Source organism: Colobus angolensis, unplaced genomic scaffold (assembly GCF_000951035.1).
Source record: "Colobus angolensis palliatus isolate OR3802 unplaced genomic scaffold, Cang.pa_1.0 Scaffold101, whole genome shotgun sequence".
Classification (NCBI taxonomy): Eukaryota; Metazoa; Chordata; class Mammalia; order Primates; family Cercopithecidae; genus Colobus; species Colobus angolensis.
In genome coordinates, this window is record NW_012111031.1 from 7,842,714 (window position 1) to 7,849,978 (window position 7,265).

General features: G+C 38.8%; 1 protein-coding gene across 7 annotated transcripts in view; it reads left to right on the forward strand.

The window, feature by feature from the left end:
* The window catches only part of TSC22D1 (TSC22 domain family, member 1), a 143,658-nt gene that overhangs the window by 132,949 nt on the left and 3,444 nt on the right, over positions 1–7,265 (forward strand). Inside the window, exon 1 of one of the 7 annotated variants that reach the window (XM_011940165.1) lies at positions 6,891–7,081. The exons of 5 other annotated variants lie outside the window; for them this stretch is intronic. The gene's annotated coding sequence lies outside the window, so the exon portion shown is untranslated. Of the gene's footprint in view, positions 1–6,890; positions 7,082–7,265 lie in introns of those variants that run through there. One more of the 7 variants, XM_011940196.1, reaches the window with a different exon arrangement.

Sequence of the window (7,265 nt, forward strand, 5' to 3'; positions counted from 1 at the left end):
TTCTTCTTCTTCTTCCTCTTTTCTTCTTTTCTTCCTTTTTTTTTTTTTGAGACAAAGTCTTGCTCTGTTCCCCAGGATGGAGCGCAGTGGCGCAATCTTGACTCACTGCAAACTCTGCCTCCCAGGTTCAAGCGATTCTCCTGCCTCAGCCTCCCAAGTAGCTGGGATTACAGGCATGCGCCACCATGCATGGCTAATTTTTGTATTTTTAGTAGAGATGGGTTTTTACCATGTTGGCCAGGCTGGTCTTGAACTTAAGTGACCCACCCACCTGGGCTTCCCAAAGTGCTGGGATTACAGGTGTGAGCCACCACGCCCAGCCTAATGTGATTATTGATACAGTTGGTTAAATCTGCTATCTTGGTATTCATTTTTTATTCTATTATTTATTCCCCTTTTATTCTGCTTTCTTTTACATTATACATTTTTTATGATTCCGTTTTATCCTCCTGTGTTAGCTTATTAGATTTACAGTTTATAGCATACATCTTTAACTTACCATAATGTACTCAGCAGTATACTTCCCTTCCCCCTTCTTAGCCCTTGTTCTATCTTTGTCATACATTTACATCTACATATTGTAGTACACTCCCATACATTGTTATTTTTGCTTTAAACAGTCAATGATTATTATAGACAGAGCCTCAGTGTGTTGCCCAGGATGGCCTCAAACTCCTAGCTAGGCTCAAGTAGTTCTCCCACCTCAGCCTCTTGAGAAGTTGGGACTACAGGTATGTGGCACTACACCTGGCAACAGTCAGTTATCTTAGATTTAAATAGTAAGGGGGAGAAGTTTTTGTATTTAACCATTAGTTATCATTTCTGGTACTCTTCATTCTCTTGCATAGATCTAGTTTTTTCATCTGGTATCATTTTCCTTCTGTCTGAAGGAGTTACAGTGATGAATCCTTCCAGCTTTTGTCTGAAAAAGTCTTAATTTCACCTTAAATTTCTGAAAGATGTTTTCACTGGGCATAGAATTACAGATTGACAGGGTTTTTTTTTCTTTCAGTTAAAGATGTTGCTGCACTGTCTTCTGTCTAGCATTGTTTCCAACCAGAAGTCAGCTATCATTCTTATCTTTGTTGCTCTGTACATAACCTAGTTTTTTTCCTTTGGCAGCTTCTGAGATTTTCTCACTGATAGTAAGCAATTTGATTATGATACACCTTGTAGACTTCTTCACAGTTCTCATTTGGGGTTTAGATTCTTGGATCTGTAGGTTATTGTTTTTAAAAAATGCGAGGAAAATTACCATTATTTCTTAAAATATTTTCTCTCCTTTTTTCTTTCTTTTTTCAGGGACTTCACTACAGATATATTTGGTTGCTTGAAACTGCCCCACAGCTTATTGACACTTTGTTCTTTTTTTGATTTGTTTTTCTTTTGTTTGTTTGTTTGATTTTTGAGTCTCGCTCTGTGGCCCAGGCTGGAGTGCAGTGGTGCAATCTCAGCTCACTCCAACCTCCGCCTCCTTCAAGCAATTCTCCAGCCTCAGCCTCCCGAGTAGCTGGGATTACAGGTGCATGCCCCCACGCCTGACTATTTTATATTTTTAGTAGAGACGGGGTTTCACCATATTGGCCAGGCTTGTCTCGAACTCCTGACCTAAAGAGATACACCTGCCTTGGCCTCCCAAAGTGCTGGGATTACAGGCGTGAGCCACCACACCTGGCCGATTTGTTCTTTTGATTCAATGTTTCTTCTGTGTTCTATTTTGGATAATTTCTGTTGCTCATTTATCACTAATACTTCTTCTGCCCTATCTAATCTACTGTTAATCTCATCTAGTGTATTTTTCTTCTCAAATATTGTATTTTTCACCTTGATAATTTAATTTAGGTTTTCTTTCATTTCTCATACCTGTCCTTAATATGCTAATGTTTTCTTCTACTTTCTTGAACATATGAAATATAGTTGTAACTGTTTTTAATGTTCCTGTCTATAAATCATCTTTGTCATATCTGGGTCACTTTGATTAACTTTTCTCCTCATGAGTCATATTTCCCTGCTTGTTTATATGCCTGGTACTTTTTATTGGATGCCAGACATTGTGAATTATTGGATGCTAGAGACTTTATTAAATATTCTTGAGCTTTCTTTTGAGAGAAAATTAAGTTACTTGGAAACAGTTTGACCTTTCAAGGCTTCCTTTTAAACTGCTTTATGTAGGACCAAAACACCCTTCAGTCTAGGACTCATTTTTCCCTTAAAGTAGTCCTACACTGAAGGGAATTAGAATTCTTCTAAGCATTCAGAAGGAGACTTAGGCAGTATACTTCTGAATATCTGATGTCCCTGTTTACAGAGTTTTTTCATTTAGGCTGGTGGGTGGTAATACCAACTGTGCCTACCCTATGTGATTTCTGAAAATTGTTCTGCCTGCTTCTTTTTGGTGGTTCTCTCCCAAGCCTCTGGTAGTTTCCTACATGCAGGTGTGGTAAGGACTCTGCTGAAGCCTGGAAGCAGGAAAAGTGCTGCAGATCTCTATAAACCTTTTAAAGTGTGTTGTGTTTTTTTAATCAAAATACATGTACATACCCAAAGAACAAATAGAATGAATAGGGAAAAAAAATAGCAGTTCCCTTTTTTCACTCATCCAGTCGGTGCCTTAGACGCAGCCACTTTTAAATTTTAGTTGTTTTTTCTCGTCTTTACCTCCACATTTCTATGTAATATATTTATACTTACACTATTTCTTGCTTTTTCCATTTTAGATTTTAGGTAATCAAGTTGTAGTAGATTAGGATTTAGCACTTCTAAACCATTCCTGCCATGCAATTTTTCTTCCTGTTACCTTCTCAATAAAGTCAACTTTTTAAAGGTAAATCCATAAAAAAATGAAAAAATAATATGGGTCATGTAGATTTTATTTATGAGTATTCTGTGTTTCCTTCCTTGCTCTGTTTTCAAACTGCTTTGAGCTTATCTAATTGTTCCATTAGATCTATCATATACCTATCAGTAGCTCCCCTGTACCCTGCAAATGCTTAGATATGTTAGATAATCTGTGTGTTCATTAGCACGGAAGCTCTCCCTCCTGGAGTTCTCCAGCTTCCCTTACCATTGCAGACCAGGTACAGACCAGCTGCAGCTTGGGCTTGTCCAGCAGCAGTCCCCCTGAGATCTCCCTGGACTTCAGCCTGCTGATGCCCTTCCTTTCCTCCACTATCTGAGTCCCTAGTTCCTATTTCCCATGCCTGCCTTTTTTCTTGATTTGCTCCTCCATTTTGGTGTCTGAAATATCTAAAAATGTTTTAATTCTACCTTTACACTCAAATGATGATTTGGCCAAATAAAGAATTCTGGATAAAAAACTCGATTCTCTCAGAATTTTAAAGACATTTTCTTCATCTTTTTCTGGCTGGCAGCAAAGTGGTTCTGTTGCTAGTCCCTGTGTTTGTAACTTTTTTCTTCCATTTGGAAGCTTTTAGGATTTTCTCTGTCTGCCTAGTGATTAAGGTTTCAGGGTGGTGTGCTTTGGTGGAGGGCTTTTTCATTTCTTGTGGTGGGCATTTGGTCATCTCATTTAACTGGAAACTTGTGTCCTTCAGTTCTGGAACAATTCTTAAATTATTTGATAATTCTCTTCCTTCTGTTCTCTCTCCAAAATAGAAATGCATCCTGTTTTGATGTTGGACCTCCTAGATTTATCCCTTAAGTTTCTCTTCCGATTCTTTGTTTGTTTGTTTTTGAGACAGAGCCTTGCCCTGTTGCTCAGGCTGGAGTGCAATGATGCATGCAATCTCAGCTCACTGCAACCTCTGCCTCCCGGGTTCAAGCAATTCTTCGTCAGCCTCCCCAGTAGCTGGGATTATAGACGTGTGCGACCACGTCAGCTAATTTATTTGTTTTTTTTTAAGTATAGACAGGGGTTTACCATGTTGACAAGGCTGGTCTTGAACTCCTGACCTCAAGTGATCCGCCCACCTCACCCTCTCAAAGTGCTGGGATTACAGGCATGAGCCACCGCGTTTGCGCCCAGCCACTGTTCTTTTTGGAAGCTTTTTCCAATCAGCCTTTCTGTGGAGATAAGGAAATGTAAAATGTGGTTGAATTTAACAGCCATTTCTTTGGCATTTCTTCTAGTTTTGACAGTGTGTGGGACCCAACACTAAAACATTATTTGTTGTTTATCTGCCATTCACATTTAACTGATAGTCCTGTAGTTTCATTTCTTAAACCTGGTAAGTATATTCACATGCCTAGTGAGAGTAAACTAGAAAAATGGAGGTGACGTGGGAGTCCTTAGACAGGAGTGATTTGGGCAGGTACAGGGTAATGTGCCTTCGCTTCTTTCCTGGCAGTTGTTTTAGATTTGCAAGGAGTTTGGATAGGGGGAGAAAGAGGTTACTCTACTTGAGTGCTGAATCTCTGACTGTACCTGTGTTGGCCAAGTCAGATCAAGTTTGGAAGAAAAGCACATGTTATAGGAACCAGAAACACTCAGGCCTGTTCCTCTTTTCCTATCCTGTCATGCTTGCTACCAATATGCAGTAGCGGTTGAATTGGAGTCTATGTAAAAAGGCTCTTAGGGTCAATCTCAGTTGTCCAGGCTGTTTAATGTGTATGAGTTCCCACTGGGGTGGTACCTCCTGATCTCTACTCAGTGCCTGAAATGGACTTATATGGTCCATGACTTTAAGGATCTCTCCTGGAAGCCTTGTAGTGTTTTTCTCCGCCCTGTCAGCAAGTCTCAGTGAGCTCTGACGAGGCACCAGACATATGGATCGTTTGTCTTGCAATTAGAAGAGCCTTTGAATGTAATTCTAGCCATTTGTGCCACAGACATTTCTGATCCAAGGGTTTTCCCTCCATGTAGCTTTCCATTTCCTTTGCCTTCTTTTTCAAATTATCTTTTCAGTTTTCATACAAAAGTCTAGTTTTAAAGGAATCTAGCGTATTTACATGAAATATAGGAAAAGATTAGATTGCTAATCATTTTATTAGCTGCAAATCCTTTGGCTCAACAAATTCTCCAGAAGTGTGCACACACACATACATGTTCAAGGATGTATGTAGAAGGATGTTTCTTGCAATTTTATTTAAAATATCCAAGTATTAACAATAACTGTAATGTCTTTCAATAGGGAAATGGGTTAAATAGACTATGGTTGCTTATATTTGCTTCTCTTGCTTGATACAATGGATGATCAGTTAAAATGATTCAAATAAAAACAGCTTTCTGTTTATGTTGGAGAACAGCATGAATAAATTCAGTTAATTTAGTAATTTTTTAAAACTCCAGTGGGAATTTAAAAATTTTTCATATGACCTTAGAGTTTTGTTTTTTAAAGCTCTTTTTATAGCTTCAATGGTGCTTGAATACCTTTTTTTCGTGAAGTTGGCATTCAGTTAAAATATGTACATGGAATTTAGCATACAAATAGTTTTAGGTATAGCTTTAACTTTCAAAATATAGAAACCATCATGCAGTAAATAATATTCTGGTTAGCATTCATAGACTTAGGGGCCACATGCCTGCTTCCCAAATAATTATGATTTCTAAGCTTATACTTAGTCTCTTTTTATTGGAAATTGATATCTTTTTTTAAAAAAAATAAGCATCATGAGTTAATGTTTAATTTTTATAAATTATAAATATGCTAACAATTACTGTTACTTTAAAGCCAAACCTTAAAATTTGGAGAATATGAACCTTTCAGTAAAAAGGGAATCTCATCGCTTTATAGTTGGTCACACTTTGGTTTTTAACCCAAAAGAGAATTGTGGTCTTCATCATCTACTGCACTCACCAGATCTGGTCTGGTTCCTAGTCACTTTGGACAGTTTCTGAAAACCAAATGCACCTACCCCCACTATCAGCATTGAGTCAACTTAAAAATTGTCTAAATGGCTCTGATGGCAATTTTAGGAAAGGATGCTGCTTGAGGAAAAATGCTTATTTGGGGGAGAAGACGGTGTGTGTGTGTGCATGTGCGTGTATTACATATATATGTTCTACGGTCAGATTGTATGTTGGAATTACTTGTGATGAGACAATTTTATCTACAGATTAGAGAGGTCTCCCCAAGTACTTTGTCGATTTTTTGGATTTTATATTATCATGCCATTAGAGGGCAGTATTGTAGAGGTTAAGTTTTCTTTCTCGCATGTATTGACTTGCAAACTGTTTATGTTATAATTAAGTAAACTTCAGGGCTTAGATTTCTAGTATATTAAGTTGTAGCCTTAATTGATGCATCCCTGAAAGTATTTTAAATTAATATAGGAAATGTTGAAAGGGTTAAGCTGTTTTATTCCCACATCTCTTGATTTTGGTTTGGAGAAGAGAATTATTTGGTCAGTGTGGCCAAGAGAGTGAAACAGAGGTGAGCCTACAGCATCTATTGGCTGCTTAACTATTTTTAACCACTATTATATCCTCCTTTTTCTGGTTCTGGACACGCAAACGCGCAAAGAGACTAACTTCAAGGATTTGTGTGCTTTGAATACATACTTTACCATATTTCAATCCCTCTGATGTAAGAAGGCTCACAGGATTGAAGGTTTGAGTCTTAGAGGAATTGTTACTCAGCTTCCAAAAACGTGCCTTAGGGACTTACTAAAAATAGATCTATGTGGAATTCAACCTGTGGATTGACTTTTCTAGGTCTAAATAGAAGAAGGCATATTTAATTACTGAGGAGAAGGTGCTAATAGGGAGATATGATTTTAAGGTTTGTGGCTCTGGGGGCTTTTTGGGAAGATCCTGGATTTTATCTGGAGTCTTTCCCTCATGCCTAGCAAAGAATAGAGTTTTTTGTTTTGTTTCTATAAAACAAAAAGTAGTATCTCTCAAAGAGTAAATGTGATTTTTTTTTCCCTCTAAAATTAAAAAAAAGTATGATCGCAGGATGATTATTATCCTTAAAAGTAAAACCGTCTATAAAATCCTCCCAGTACCGCTGCCGGTAAGAACTAGATAATTGAAATCAAGACACTCGAGCTCTTGCAAGTCTTACAGTGGTGGGACTGGGCATGCCCAGTAGCTCAGACGGTTCTGGTTGCAAATAGGAAGCTTTCGCCGTTCAGCAGCCGCGGGACACAGCTCCGGGGTCGGGGTCTGACTCCCTTAAACGTAAGCACGTGCGGGGGCCCCTATAGTATTTTTCAGGGACCCTTCACATTTTCTGCCGAAGCAGTGGCCCAGTGTTCTGAGGCCGCCCTGGAAACCTGTGGGCCCAGCACCCTACTCCCTCTGAGCACGGCCCTCGCCAGGCCAGCCCACCCCACAAGCGGGATCCGGAGAATGGGGGCGGAGG